The sequence below is a fragment of the Anabrus simplex genome, chromosome 13 (genome assembly GCF_040414725.1).
Source record: "Anabrus simplex isolate iqAnaSimp1 chromosome 13, ASM4041472v1, whole genome shotgun sequence".
In the NCBI taxonomy this organism is placed as follows: domain Eukaryota; kingdom Metazoa; phylum Arthropoda; class Insecta; order Orthoptera; family Tettigoniidae; genus Anabrus; species Anabrus simplex.
In genome coordinates this window covers 55,420,137-55,433,521 of record NC_090277.1, presented here as the reverse complement: position 1 = coordinate 55,433,521, position 13,385 = coordinate 55,420,137, and the positions used below count along the sequence as shown (strand labels likewise).

At 39.5% G+C, this 13,385-nt stretch overlaps 1 protein-coding gene across 1 annotated transcript in view; it reads left to right on the top strand.

Annotated features, from left to right (window-relative positions):
* ss (spineless) overlaps window positions 1-13,385 on the top strand; it is a 770,665-nt gene that overhangs the window by 133,151 nt on the left and 624,129 nt on the right. The gene's annotated exons all lie outside the window — the stretch shown is intronic.

Genomic DNA, 13,385 nt, shown 5'->3' with positions numbered 1-13,385 from the left:
CCCCCCCAAGAAAAAATAGAAAAAAGAAAGAAAGAAAAGAAAGTCCTCTATCTTGTTGAAACTACAGCGGTGTAATATAAAAGGCAGTTCATTGAAGTGTCATACACACTCTGTGATGTACATCTGGGCTCCGTTACAGGTAGTTAAAGTAGCATGTGCAGTACCGCAGGGTTCTGAGATAAGACCACTTTTCTTTATTGTGTATGTGACCAACTACCGTAGAAAAACTAAAAGCCTTGCAGAACTGCCTCTGAGTCGTCACCGAGTAGCTGAAGTAATAGTGAAATTCAAACATTAGAGCAATCGTCGTTATCCTCTTCATGGACTTTTGAACAGTTTTTGTAAAGGATGACAATTAAATTGATATGTTTAATTCTCGACCAAATCAAAATGCAATTCAACTACTGATTTCTCAACCATGATTATTTAATAAAAAATATCAGGTTTTGTCTCTTCTATCACCTTGCGAATTTTGAATATTGGATTTTGATATTAGCTTAATACGGCCAACGTGGGAAAAAGGTTTAACAGAATATGTTTCAGTTTTTTATGACCATAACAACCCTGAAGCAGTGCGACTTTATATATAATGGATGAAAATAATAATCGTGTGGCCTCAGCTACCTGTAGGGACATGTTTATTTGACACCATCCAGCTGTCTACTCGTCAATTTCGACATTCCGTTTTACTCTACGTCCACCAGATGGTATAATAAACCGAATCTCTCTTGGGCGTCTAAGGCTGAGTTTTAGCTAATTTTCTCGAGTGAACACCAGAGATCATTTACATACCTACATCGTACGACATGGAGTGTCGAATGGACTCTTTTCCGCCCTTAAAAAATCCGACTATCTCTGCCGGGCTTGAACCCGATCTCTTAGGATCCGGTGGCTGACACTCTGCCACTGATCCATAGAGGCAGATTACATTATGGCTGTTTGTTAGTTTGTATGACTTTTGGTGTCCGGGGACAAGTTCGGTTTGCCAGGTGCAGGTCGTTTGAATTGACGCCCGTCGGCGACCTGTTCGGCGAAATGGTTATGAAGATGCCACATATACCCAGCCCCCGTGCCAACAAAATTTACCAATCATGGTTAAAATTCTGGCCTGCTGCCATTTCTTGATGGATACAGTACTTTTGTATCCATCTCTTGGCAGAGGCCAGAGTAAAGCTTTCACTGAAGTCCCAGTCTCATCCATGGCTGTGACAGTATGGAAGCTGCTGTGGTATGGGTGGTGCTGAGTAATGACATTCAGAGCACGACTAGTGCATCTGAGTGTTATGAAAGGTGTTGCTCATAGGGTCAGTCGTGCTGCAATAGCACTTTCTGACCCAGTGAGGAAAGCAATGGCAAACTACCTCACTCCTTGTCTTGCCTAGTACGCCTCATTTTGGTGCTGCCATTGGTTTTTGCGGTTTCCTTATAACCGCATAACTTTTGGTGGTGCTATTTGAGGATCCAACCAGCCTCTGGGCTGATGACCTAACAGACAGACAAAACCATGGTTGAAATTATCAGTAAATAAATAAATAAATAAATAAATAAATAAATAAATAAATAAATAAATAAATAAATAAATAAATCAGTCAGTCAGTCAGTCAGTCAGTCAGTCAGTCAGTCAGTCTGACAGTCAGTCAGTCAGTCAATCACCAGCCTTGTGACTAGGTGCAATTGTGTCTTTCGAGATCAACAATTCGCGAAAACATGTTGTTACATTATTGGAACTTGTAGAGTTTTTCACCAGGGAGGGTTCAGATTCCTTCTTTATGGAGTTGTCTTTTCAAGTTCTTGAGCTTCTCCGTACGTGGTGATGACTTATGAGATCACCACTTCGTGCGGACGTCTTCATGTGTATTTGACAACAGTCTTGCTGCTTCCCTGAGTGATCAGAAGATGACCATCATGATTCCCTCTTCGTAGAGGCGTACTGTTGTATGTTTTTATATTTCACTCCTGCCCTGAGGACTTATTTTAACATAATTTACACTTGCGCGGCTTCTGTCCGTAATATGCGCGATGATGATTGCTATGTTCACCACTTTATAAAAAACGTCTTGTTTTATTCTTGCCACATTTACTGTTTTACTTCGGAGTGATTAGGAAGGTGACTTTCAGCTTTCCCTCTTTGTGGAAACGTACGGTTGTATATTTTATCCTTGCACAAGTTCTAACCAATTAATTAAATTTAACTGTGCTTTTATCGTAACATATAGTCTATATGTTTATTTTATAATGCTTTATATCCATGTCTCCTGGAATATTTTAAGTAGATTAACAAACATTCTTTTGAAATATATTTTGCTACGTACAAGCTCAGTTGACATAAGTAAATTATATTTTATTTATTCTTTGTATCGGTTTGTTACTGACACTATCTTTAGTATTTGTGTTAAACACTAAAATCAGCTTCATTACAATTCCACAGGATCATACAGTGGCTCTTCCTGAAGACACTCTGATGTTTCGTCCCTGTATAGAACTTTTCTCTGGCTCTACAATGACGGAGGTCGTAGAGCTAAACTCAGCTTGTCTGTCACTCTGCCCCTCTAAGTTATTAGTAGAGTTAAGCAGGCGTGAGATAAAAAGTGTCATCTTCCACAGTCATGTAACTGTAACCATATACACCTGCCTATTATCTAGATGTTCTCTCCAACGGTATATTCATACTGTCGAACAAGGATCTAACTTCATTCCAGATCAGAGTATAGACTTACAGAAATTTCCTGTTTCTCTTCTTCCGCAGTTAGAATATCATAGCAATGACAGCGAGTCGTCGCTCAACATTAGATGGTCAGATATACCGTAACGTGGTGATGGTGATACCGTTTTAAGACGAAGTATAACTAGACACATATCCCTCAATAATATTTATATAAAATGTTGGAAACATTTCTTAAGAGACAAAGTACGGGTCCCCATATTATGTAAATAATATGTATTCGCCTTAGACATTAGCACACCAATAGAATAACGTTTCAATGGACTGATACAAGAACAAAACAAGGGACTGTACAGTAGAGAAGCGATAGACTATTTAACAATTTTAGAATAGTGAATAAGTAAGGTGTCCGCCTCTGTGGTGTAGTGGTTAGTGTGATTAGGTGCCACCCCCGGAGGCCCGGGTTCGATTCCCGGCTCTGCCACGAAATTTGAAAAGTGGTACGAGGGCTGGAACGGGGTCCACTCAGCCTCGGGAGGTCAACTGATTAGAGGTGGGTTCGATTCCCACCTCAGCCAACCTGGAAGTGGTTTTCCGTGGTTTCCCACTTCTCCTCCAGGCAAATGCCGGGATGGTACCTCACTTAAGGCCACGGCCGCTTCCTTCCCTCTTCCTTGCCCCTCCTTTCCAATCTTAAGCATAGCAGGTGAGGCCGTCTGGGCGAGGTACTGGTCATTCTCCCCAGTTGTATCCACCGACCCAATGTCTCATGCTCCAGGACACTGCCCTTGAGGCGGTAGAGGTGGGATCCCTTGCTGAGTCTGAGGGAAAAACCAACGCTGGAGAGTAAGCAGATTAAGAAAGAAAAAAAGAAAGAAAGAAAGAACAATTTGTTGTCAGAAATAAGTACTGACTAGGCGGACCCATATACTATAACATAGATTATTCTAGCACAGAATGCGCACCGTCATGGTGGTGATACGGGGTGCTTTTCGTAATGACGACGATGGCATAGGACAAGGCTAGAAGAGGGAATTAAAACTACAGCTCCAATATTTGCCTGGTGTGAAAGTAGGAAACCACGGAAAACCATCTTCAGGGCTACCGACAATGGGGTTCGAACCCACTATCTTCCGGATGCGAGCTCACAGCTGCGCGCCTCTGACCACACGGCCAACTTGTCCGGTCTCCCGAATGCAGGCTGATAGCTACATTGATGCAGTTTTAAGGGGAGATATAATCCGATAACCATCTATCGTTCTTAACTGTGATCTGAACACAAAATCGAACGGGTATGAATCGAGATTAATAGCCAGTGTCATGCCCATGTGTAAAGACCGTAGATGTTGCCTAAGGAGTGAGTCCTTAACCTCGGAAGGTTAGGGAATTGAGCGGCTGCTGTGTGTCTGGCGAATGTTATCTCCAGAAATGAACCGTGTAGTCATTCTTACTGTAAGCCGTGTTAACGCCAAGCTAATATACATCTTCAGAAAGTGAAATCTTGCGTCTGATTTTTTCGAATTTCTATCCGGAAATCGAACCCTCGTCCTTTTTGTGAACCGAATATGTCCTTGGATTTTGTTCTCCCCTAGGACGGATATATTCATTCAAGTACTCAGTAAATGATTGATCATTTTTATAATTTACTTTTTAAATTATGTTCTATGAAACTGCTGAACAATTAATCTTAACTAAGTTGCTTACAGAATACTGAACACAGATCTAAAATAGTGTTAAGTTTTTAAATATTTCCTGTTCTAATCAACGTGTTTTTATCTTCTGTTTCAGGTGAGTGGACCAGTAGTGAAATAAAAACGAAAAATATTCGATCTGGTAAGTTAAAAAGTAATATTAAGTTAAAGTTTCATATTGAATTGCCGGATTAGTAGGAAATACGAAGTAAAATCCTTTCACGAGAACTTGGACGTTTGATAAACAGCAAAATGAAATGAAATGGCGTATGGCTTTTAGTGCCGGGAGTGTCCGAGGACATGTTCGGCTCGCCAGGTGCACGTCTTTTTTGATTTGACACCCGTAGGCGACCTGCGCGTCGTGATGAGGATGAAATGGTGATGAAGACGACACATACACCCAGTCCCCGTGCCAGTGAAATTAACCACTGTTGGTTAAAATTCCCGACCTTGCCGGGAATCGAACCCGGGACCCCTGTGACCAAGGGTCAGCACGCTAACCATTTAGCCATGGAGCCGCACTGATTAACAGCAGAAATTTGTTTAATCGTTCGCAAGGATACTGAGCTGTTGACGAAATCTTAACCAAATTTTCACCATGTGCTCAAAATAATATGTACCGGGCGAGTTAGCCGTGCGCGTAGAGGCGCGCGGCTGTGAGCTTGCATCCGGGAGATAGTAGGTTCGAATCCCACTATCGGCAGCCCTGAAAATGGTTTTCCGTGGTTTCCCATTTTCACACCAGGCAAATGCTGGGGCTGTACCTTAATTAAGGCCACGGCCGCTTCCTTCCAACTCCTAGGCCTTTCCTATCCCATCGTCGCCATAAGACCTATCTGTGTCGGTGCGACGTAAAGCCCATAGCAAAAAAAAAAAAATAATATGTCTGAAACAGAGCGTGTTGCGATGCTCGAACTAACCCCAGAATTTTTGTACGGTTGCCCAGCAACCCCCAACATTAGGGATAATTAAAAAAAAACATATAATATAATAGAAGAAAATAAAGAAAAACAGGAGGAATTTTTCATCATAGTTCTTAACCTTAACAATACCATGGTATTTTTCCCTACATCACAAATGGCGGGGTTGTTGAGGAACCCGCTAAGAAATTTTTGCCTACTTTGTTCTCAATCACAAGTGAGTTATATGAATATTTTATTAATTAGATCTGATCCATCCAAAACTTCATAACGAGTAATTGTTTCCAGACGAGGTCACTTTTACAACAGCCATTTTTACATGTACATCAGAACGTTCTTTTTCCGTCTTGAGGAGATTTGAATCTTACCTGCGCAGTACCATGACGCAAGAAAAACAAACCGCTGTGCAATCATGCATGTTCATAATAAGAAGAAAAATATATATTGAACGTCGAAACTGTAGCGAACTTTTTCACCAAGCGATCGACTGCTCGTAGGAACACACTCTTTATGAGTGAGAATTAGAAATTCCGCAAAGATTCGAAATTTTGTACTAAACTTTCAGTTTCCCTCTTATCATCATACTGATAACAAAAACCAACTTTGTGCTACTTTACTTTTTAAAAACTCATTTTGATATAATTTTACGAGAAAACTTGACTATTAAGCTTTTCTTTCATAATATATTAGAGACACAGTTTGTATTTCTGTAGGGCCGTGTGGTTAGAGGCGCGCAGCTGTGAGCTTGCATCCGGGAGATAGTGCGTTTGAACCCCATTGTCGGCAGCCCTGAAGATGGTTTTCCGTGGTTTTACATTTTCACACCAGGGAAATGCTTGGGTTGTACCATAATTAAGGCTACTGCCACTTCCTTCCCAGTCCTAGGCCTTTCCTCTCACATCGTCGCCATAAGACCTATCTGTGTCGGTGAGACGTAAAGCAAAGAGCAAAAAATATATTTCTGTAGTTTCCATCCTTTTAAATCACATGTATTTAAAATATAAAATCTCTTACTATTTCATTATTAAAACACAACTTTACCTTTTATGTGCCAACGGCCGTAGCCGAGTTGAAACACCGGATCCCGTGAGATCTCCGAAGTTAAGCAACATTGCGCGTGGTCAAGATTTGGACGAGTTGCCACGCGCTGTTGATTGGGGGTAAGGGAATGGAGGAGCGGAAAGGAACTGACCACCGTACCGTACGTAAACTCCGGCTCAGGCACACCTCTGCGGAGGTTCGGACCTGCCTTCGGGCAGAATACACCCTTACCTTTCCTTTTATGTAGATTTTTGTCGATTGTATGTGGATTAATGTGGACTTTTGTTTGTATTCATTCATTACTCTTCAAAAAAGCGGCTAATAAAACAATAATTTATGTTTTCCATTAAGTATTGCTCATTCAAAAAGACCTAAAGCTGCATTTTCATTAGGGTTAATAAACAAAACAAGGGGAATCGTACGGTAATATCATCAAAGTGATAGTAATGTACTTAACGCCATTCAGATTGTCACACGATTTATCTTCAATCAATCAATACTGATCTGCATTTAGGGCAGTCGCCCAGGTGGCAGAATCCCTATCTGTTGTTTTCCTAGCCTTTTCTTAAATGATTGCAAAGAAATCGAACATCTCCCTTAGTAAGTTATTCCAATCCCTAACTCTCCTGCCTATGAACGAATATTTGCCCGAATGTGTCCCCTTGAATTCCAACTTTATCTTCTTATTGTGATCTTTCCTACTTTTAAAGACACCATCCAAACTTATTCGTCTACTGATGTCCTCCCACGCCATCTCTCCACTGACAGCTCGGAACATACCACTTAGTCGAGCAGCTCGTCTCCTTTCTCCCAAGTCTTCCCAGCCCAAACTTTGCAACATTTTTGTAACGCTACTCTTTTGTCGGAAATCGCCCAGAACAAATCGAGCTGCTTTTCTTACGATAAAATGAGCTTTATATATTTTTAATTTAATTTGTACTGCTATCCCCGACGGGGAATACTTTATTCTTCTTTGCATATCCCTTATCACTTGTGAATTACATAACATATCTTTTGAAATTAAACAAGAATAATTAAAAAAATGAGGAAGAAATTAACTAAAAATTTTGTGATAGATCCTCACGCACCGAAGAGTAATCCAATATGCTTCCAGCAACTGCCGGTGTGTAATACTTTGCTCAAAGTACATAAAACCGAGTTGGTAGACTCTGTTCCTTTCAGAATCAACTTCATTGGCCTGTGAATAGTTCCACGTTTAAGTGTAAAACAGTGACAGTTGTTCCTAACTTTGCCAGGATAAATAAATCGTCGCTGTTCGGACAAAAGGTCATATCTCACAACGCTCTTCCTATCCATTATTTTCCTTAAGACTGCTGACGCCTCTCAGCCACATATGGACATGCAGTCCATGAGAACAATTTTCGTTGTGTTCAATTTCATATGCTAACGTGTAAAGGAAAATGAACCAGAAGTATATTATACTGTAGGGATCTGTAAATAAGTCATGCAAACATACATTCCTAGAGTTATCTTCGTTTACACGTAAGAAAAGGAAAATGAACACAACGAATATTGTTCTGATGGACTAAATATCCATATATGGCTGGGAGGCTTGACCAGTCTTAAGAAAAATAATGGATAGGAAGAGCATTGGGAGATACGTACTTTTGCCCGAATAGTGACGGAATAATCATCTATCTATCTATCTATCTATCTATCTATCTATCTATCTATCTATCTATCTATTAAGCAAGTTTCGTAAAAATATACGAGGTTAACTTGGCGAATGTTCCTTGTGAGTAAGTCGATTGAACGATTGTGATCGTAAATTTCGGATGTTAAGGAAAATCCACACTTCATTTTTGAGGTCATTTTACCCGAAACCTGGAAAATAACTGTGAGTGGTGGGTTCCTTCTTCCGTTTAAAGCAATTTGGTGTTGCATATAAATGCATATTTAGGCCATTTTTATTGATTTGGTCATATGTTGCTCATTTTAGAAGTATAAGATTGAGCGGTTTTGTTTAAATTGAGGCGTCATTTTCAACAAGGTATATGTTATCTGCATCGAGTTTCTAACACAGGATTTCAAAGTACTGTAGTGCTTAGATGTATTTTTATTTCTTAGAGGAAATGATTCCGAAAAAGGAAATGTTGTACGAACGTACATCGGCAGATACGAAAAAGCATGCTAATACCTCAGTTTTGGTGAAACTTTTTTTTTTTTTTTAGGAGAACCGACTAGGAACTGCGCCTCAAGGCTATGATAATGAATGTGTAAAGTTTTAATTTACCTATTGTAGCTCTGTTAGTTTGCAGGATTAAACGTGTCTTCTGTACTATTTCTTAACACTCCCTGACACGCTTAATATTAGTAATTTTTGCTACCTATCTCTAAAATGTTTAAGTCATATTTTACCTTATTTTAGGTCATATTTTAGGGCATATTATCTTGCATATTTTTTACTTCTTTAGGGCCAAACCCTAGTGATTATTATTGTTTTCAATAGAAATACAACTAAGTGTATATTCGTCTTAACTCTAATCAGAGAGAACTGAATTGAATTTACAAATAATTTAAATGTCACTGCGTCTGAAAAAACGCCTTTATGTAGTGTTTCATACACAGGTTTGTGAACACACTAACTAAATTTTTATAGAGAGAGAAATAAAGGGAGAAAGAAAGGAAGAAAGAAGGGAAGAAAGAGGACCGACCTATTGAAGACTAAATATGTCGACCGATCGAAGGGTGCTGAAATGGAAGTCGCAAGGCTTCACTAACCAATTGCTATAGTAGACGGTATTTTATGTCCAGTTAGGATTTCCACCATCGTTCATTCCTTTCAACTGCGTATGTCATTATTTTTTTAAAAACCAACTTTGCTATTATCTTTCCGTTTATCAGTCCGATATGAAATATAACAACATAATGTTTCGCTAATCGTTCAAGGTACGAGCCGGCATGCGGGTCGTTCTGTAATGTAGCTCCATTTAACACAACATTCAAGGTCAAAAATTACCAGTTAAAGTCGGTATTTACAAAGGAAATTGGAAGAGATCTCCAATATATTTCAAAAACGACGTAAAGCCATCTTGGTATAAGCCATTTGGGACTTTGGAGGAGTCGAAGGTAAATGCTTCCAATCGTCAGGTTGTCAGGTTTAACAGAGGAACCAGGCTGAGTGGCCCAACTTGGTAGGTTCGATCCTGGCTCAATCCCGTAGTATTTAACGGTGCTCAAATAAGTCAGGTGAGTGGTCGGTAGATTTACGGACATGTAAAATTACTCCTACGGGACAAAATTCTGGCACCTCATCGTCTCCGAAAACCATAAAACTAGTTAGTGGGTTGAAAAGAAAGTATTATTATTTTCAGCAGTTATGCTTGAAAGTTATCATGGATAGAAATGAACTTTACCAAAGATTAAAAAAAAAAAAAACAGCATATGTCCAAAGTTAAGAAGTTGCGTTTTGGAATACTGCAAAACTTGTCAGTGATTTCGTAGAACATGTCAGTGCAAAAATAATGGAAACGCATCCTTTATGCATAAAAAAGAACAAAGTAATTTAGCATTTTTTGGAATCCTTCTGTCACATATTCTACACATTTCTCTCCATTTGTTCCAGCTTTTACTCTTGCTTTCATTTCTGCTTCACACCGACCGCCGGCATTCAATATTCCACCTACATATCGAAATTCCCCTACCTGGTTCAATCGGGATTTTGTAATCCTAAATTCTAACGTTACTTGCAAGAGATAAGACTACCATTTATATCGGACCATGTGTTATTTCCTGGAGAAGCAACTCCACTCTTGTTTCCCAGGCTCTGCCTTGTGTTTACAAGGTGTTTCCTCCAGTAATTAGGGCTTGTCCGCCATAAACCTTTCCTTCTGACCACCAGTAACTCCGTCATGAGGTCGCTGGCATGGATTTTACCGAAGAAAGAGCTTCATTAATGACCAACAAAAATAACAGTTCTACTGCACCACCGCTTGATGATTTCAATGAGTGGGGTGACTTTGTGAGGTGCAATCAAAAGTTATACCATCATCATCACCATAATCATCACTCCAGGAAGTGTATAACAGTTCTTTATTTATTTAGCGTATGGCCAGAGATATAGTTTATGTCTGAGGTAGGATCTACACTTCTATATACGTATATCCAAATTTTGGATGTATTCTAGAATGATATAACACTGCCATGATACTTTCTTGTCTTGCATTCGGTGGTGATGTGCTGGATCATCTGTTGTGTAGCAGCGCAGTCATACTCAGACGTTGAACTTCTGTTCCACTTGTAGTGGAAGGCTGTACAGTTCCCCGCGCTTGGTTCGAATCCTGTTCAATGTGGTCCATTGTCTACGAGGGAGGTTGAAACCAAGTGGTGGCGTCTTCTTCAGAGGAGGCATTATTGGGTAGTATTTGTCTTTGAGTATCTTCTGCCATTCAACGGTAGTTTGGTAGTTGATGTTCCTCAAGTTCATGACATCTCTTGTTGGTGGTTTTCTTCAACGCTCACGTCCGTAGGTTTAAACTAAAAGTACCCTACACGTGACCCCTGAGAGCAAAGACCATCAGGCGATCAGACGTAGAACTTTTGCCTCCTGTTAAAGATACAGTATAGAAATATGACATTGATAGTTGACAGTATTTATTTATTTTATTGTGCTTCAGACAGGTGTAAACCTAATGTTGTGAAACACATATACTATTACATTAGATAAAAACAAATATGAAATTAAAATTATATTATCCATAGTCCTTGTAAAATAAAGTCATAAATTAAATAAAAATACACTTTTATTCAGTAGCATAATATTACAAATATTCATACACATAGTGTAACAAGGTATTTAAAATATTACAATTGAAATGATTAACTAACGGCTTTAAACCTGTAATAGTACTGTAATTATACATTATGGTAGTGATGATATCGAAGATAATAATGATGATGAGGTGGATGGTATTACTAGAAACTTGAAAGTGAACTAAAATTATAAGCTTCAAAGTGGGATTTTAACTTAGAACAGAAAACAATTAAGTTATTTGTTTACATGGTGTTACTATGGAAGATTATGTAGTTGAAAATATATCTAGTCTGTACTGATTGCTATATTTATGAAATATTTTCATTGAGGTTAATACTGGTTCTATGTTGTTAGTTTCTTGATCTAGAGCAGTAGAAAGTAATATGTTTTGGGCGTGCAGATGGATTAGGGACAGACAAGTTGAACAGAGCGAGCAAGTTAGAGCTACCAAAAAGATTGTTAAATAATTTGTATACAAATAGAAGGACTGCAATTACTTGTCTTTTTGCTAAGGACTTATAGCAAAGTTGTTCCATTAAGTCATCATAAGAATCAACTTTAGGGTAATTATTAGTTATTTTGTATGTAAGGTACCTAAGAAATCTGTTTGCACCATTTCAACTTTGTTTTCAAATAGCTTAAAGCTGGAAGTAACGAGAACCCTCGTTATTTTCGGGAGCTGTTTAATGAAAAGTTCGTTCTCTCTCTCTCTGTCAATTTCTTTTTTTTAAACACGGAAATGTCTTTTCCGGTTGGTCAACTATTTGGAATTATCCCCATCAATTTTGCGAGGACAGAAAACTAATACTGTGGTAACCAGGCAACCAGTGTTCGTCATCTTTTTCCTCACGTTATGCCAGAACACTGCCTTCTATATACACCAGTTACAAATGGCGTCGTGGTCTAAATGAGTTTCCACTGTCTTTGACTGGCGTTTCGTCTAGGTTACAGCAAAGCCCCCTCACATATGGTAACGCCACCGAACGCAGCAGAGTTTTTCTCATACTATGTATCTTGCGAATATTTATTGCCATACAAATTTGTATGCTAAATCAGTGAGTATTTTGTTGAGCGTAGATCTCGATAGGTGGGGCTATCTTGTGACATGGTATGGGAATATTGTGTGCTGGATCAGCTGCCATATTGTTGGACGTAGATCATGAAGCTACGTATTTCTTTCGATTTATCGGAACTCTTTTTTTCTTGCCTGTGTGTGGAGTGGAAGCTACTAAGCGGGGAGTAACCAAGTAATCGCTCTCTCGTCTTCTAAAGCACGCTTTTCCCTATAGCGGTGTCCGGCTTCATGGCTAAATGGTTAGCGTGCTGGCCTTTGGTCACAGAGGTCCTGGGTTCGATTCCCTGTAGGGTCGGGAATTTTAACCATAATTGGTTAATTTCCCTGGCACGGGGACTGGGTGTATGTGTCGTCTTCAACATCATTGTATCCTCATCACGACGGCTACGGGCGACCTGCACCTCGCGATACGAAGTCCTCAGACATATCCCTTCACTAAAAGCCATACGCCATTTCCATTTCCTGTCATCTAGCGGAGATATTTACATAAATATTTTTGATGTCTTCCCAAATCCATCTCTGGCGAGATGCAGAGTGCTCTAGGTTTCCAGGTATGAGCTAAAACAAATTTGTTACCTTAATGTTTCTCTCTCATCCTTGGCTTTAACGATATGAAAGTGACTGTGCTCTGAGCATGCTAGAAACACCATTCCCTGTTATGGGGACGATGAGTGAATGAATTTCGGTGGGTTTGGCAGACACAAATGTAACAGCATTTTCTGGATGGGTGAGGAAAACAACAATAAACTCACTCCCTCACTCCTTATTTCCCTCGTAAGTCTTTTCAGTGACGCTTAGGTTATTTATGACAGCTGATGGTGGATCCATGTAGGTTCCAAGAAACCTTCTGGTCATGTGTAGTCGTGGTGGTAATCATTGCTCTAAGAGAAAGTACAACTATGCAACCATCCTCTATGCATAAATACAGACATACAACATGTGTCTAAAATGTACAATAAATTGGTAACGTGTGGTAACACTGTGTGAATGCACTTGTGATTAGAGAGAGACACCTCGAGAAGCGCCACGTAGCGTTGAACACAGAGAGCTGAAGTAGGTTAGTTCTAGTCGAACGTAGTGCGTGCGAAGACACCTGTCATAGTGCAATGGAGCAACGCATAAACATAAAGTTTTGTTACAAATTGCGAAAAACGGCGACGAAGACTCATGTGGTATTGGAACAAAAGCTGTAAGCAGAAAATTTCTTTACGACTTGTTCAAA